The sequence below is a fragment of the Cucurbita maxima genome, unplaced genomic scaffold (genome assembly GCF_002738345.1).
Source record: "Cucurbita maxima cultivar Rimu unplaced genomic scaffold, Cmax_1.0 Cma_Scf00197, whole genome shotgun sequence".
NCBI classification, from domain to species: Eukaryota; Viridiplantae; Streptophyta; class Magnoliopsida; order Cucurbitales; family Cucurbitaceae; genus Cucurbita; species Cucurbita maxima.
The window spans coordinates 25,067-27,772 of NW_019272213.1; positions in this window are offsets into that span (position 1 = coordinate 25,067).

Below are 2,706 nucleotides of genomic sequence, written 5' to 3' on the forward strand. Positions count from 1 at the left end.
TGTGCTCCTCCTTCTTCTGGCTCGATGACGAGGTACTCCACCGTGAATTGATTTGGGTTGTGGGCTGTCTCGATCACATCGTTCCACTGCCTGAAGGTGCTTTCATCGAAGATGACATCACGAGACACGTGGGCTCACCCCCTGCAGGATCATAGAGTTTGTACGCCTTGCTCCCAGGTTTGTAGCCGATGAAGACGACCTTCAACCCCTTTGGATCGAGCTTGACAAGGTTGGAACGCGCTACCTTCATGTATGCGACACATCCGAACACTCGAAAATGATGTACCACTGGCTTTCTATTGTACCAGGCCTCATGTGGCATCTTCCCGTCTAGGCTTCACATTAGCGACCGATTGAGAAGATAGACAGTCGTCATTACCGCCTCTCCCCAGAATCTTTCAGGCATCCCAGCCGTCATCAGCAAAGATCTTGTTGTTTTGCTAGAGGGAGTAGGGCATTGTTAGTCGCTGCTGCATGCCGAGCTCGTCGCAGTAGTTACTGAAGCTCGCTGAGGTGAATTCTCTACCTCAGTCCGTGCGTAGCATTCACATCTTCTTCCCACATTCGGCCTCCGCTAACGCTCGAATGCGCTTAATCGCCTATGTCGCCCCACTTTTCACTTACAGGAGGATCAGCCATATGAAGCGGCTTCTGTCATCGACTAGCAGGAGGAAGAGGGTCTTGCTGCCTAGGGCCGCCGGCTTGATGGGCCTGCAAATATCGCCGTGCACAAGCTCCAACAGCTCACCAGCACAGTAGGATGTCCGAGATGGCTTTATATAGCCTCAAAATGGAACTATTAAAGGCATTCCAAGAGTTGTAATATTCATACTTAATGAGCATAATTAACCATTGTGTAATTGTAACCTATAGTAAATAAAAAGTCTTAAAATACATAAATGAAATACAATAACTCTAAATTGTAATTACTCAAAATTTATAACATAAAACTTCATTATTCTTCAATGTGGCATGAATTGAAATATCTTTTGATAATTTCAACAATATTTTCTTCACATCTTCATTGAAGCATCTTGTATGATTGATGTCTCTTGGTTCATATCACTCGGTCATATGGTTTGTTGCCCCTGTGTCGAGGACCCATCGTCGGTGCTCTTGGTGATGTTGTTGCCCCTATGTTGAGGACCCGAGAGTGGTTATGCTGTTGGTGAGCCTGCAGCTGCTCGATGTTTGATTCCCACACTCGCTGCATACCAACCGAACGAGATTTGATTCCCTCCCAAGTCGATTGCGCGGCGATGGGGCTGAACCGTGGCTTCTGGGCTGGATTGAGGTTTGGGCAGAAGGTAGAGGCCGAGGGGAAAGAAGTCGGGCTAGCTCTCTCAGATTTTTGGTTCGGGTTGACCCGGATCTGTGGGTCTTGTCTTCCTTACCAGCGACGTTGTTGACTTCTAGCAATAGTGAGGAAAACGTCGACGTGTAAAAATCGGCTGAAGGAAAACTTCTTCGAGGAAAAAAATAACGAAAAAAGAAAGGGAGAGAAATATTTGCTGAAGAACCGATGGTTATTATTTGATTTAGTTTCACGTATTTCAACAACAAACCTATCCTAGATTTAGCAGTAGTGGCATAAACCTTGCGCCCAAAAAATTGGTCAAAATGGCCAGCAAAAAATATGCTCTTCCATTAAACGGGGAGCGTTAATTCAGATGTTCAAAAGTAAAAAACAACTAACGAAATTTAAGGAATAAAAACATAGCTATTATCTAACAGGCGTTTTCGTTGCTAATATCGGTCCTCTTTCTTCCTTTTCCTCTTTATTTATCTTCTTTCTTTCTTTCCTCGAAGTTTAGTGGCCTAAAAGTTCCTAAAACCATAGATCTAAGAATGTTTACAATTTTTTGACCTCGGTTACCGACGATGGCGGTTACGAAAAAGTACAAAACATACCTTGAGTTATTGTGCTTTCGTTAGGGATTATTCTCATGGTGGTAACTGAGCGTTTGACGTCGATTTTCGGGTGGTTTTGGACTCGTCGAAGAAATTGAAAACTCGCCGAAGTTATCTGAAATCTCTCTCTCGCTCTCGTATTTTCTTTCTTTTCTCTGTTTGCAGGTATTTTCATCGATTCTGGCAGTTATGGGTTGAAGGTTGAGTGAGGTGTGGCTATCATTTCGCGTGGGGTCCACGAAACTCGGCGGTCGCTAGAAAACTCACGAGTTTTCCAACGATTGAGTTTCTCTTTTTTTTTTTTTCTTTTTCTTGGGTCGTTATAGTGCGAGTATCAATCGTCTTTGCCAATAAATAGTTTAGAAGATAAACTGCATGACATATTTGTTGGAAATAAACTTAAATGAAAGAGAGAGAGAGAAAAAAACAGTTTTTAAATTGAGTAAAAAAGCTATACTTATTTTAGGAAATGAGTATATATGGGTGAGAAAACATGTAAACAAAACGTGGGATAGTTATGGCAAGAAAACTTGTAAATAGGCTTTACTTATCATTGTAATATTAGAGCAAGTAGAGCAAGAGTCATAATAGAGCAAAAAGAAGCAAAAAGAGAAAAAGAAGAAAGAGTTAAAGTTCTGTGAAATCGAAAAAGGCTTTTGAGAAGTCTGTCTCATTGTCTCTCCCCTCTCGACACCCCCTTCAAAGTTTTCTAAACGGGTTAGTTTCAGAGTGAATGTCCATTTTCTACAAGTCGGTATCAGAGCGGCTTTTATTTTCTAAAAATTGGTATTAGAG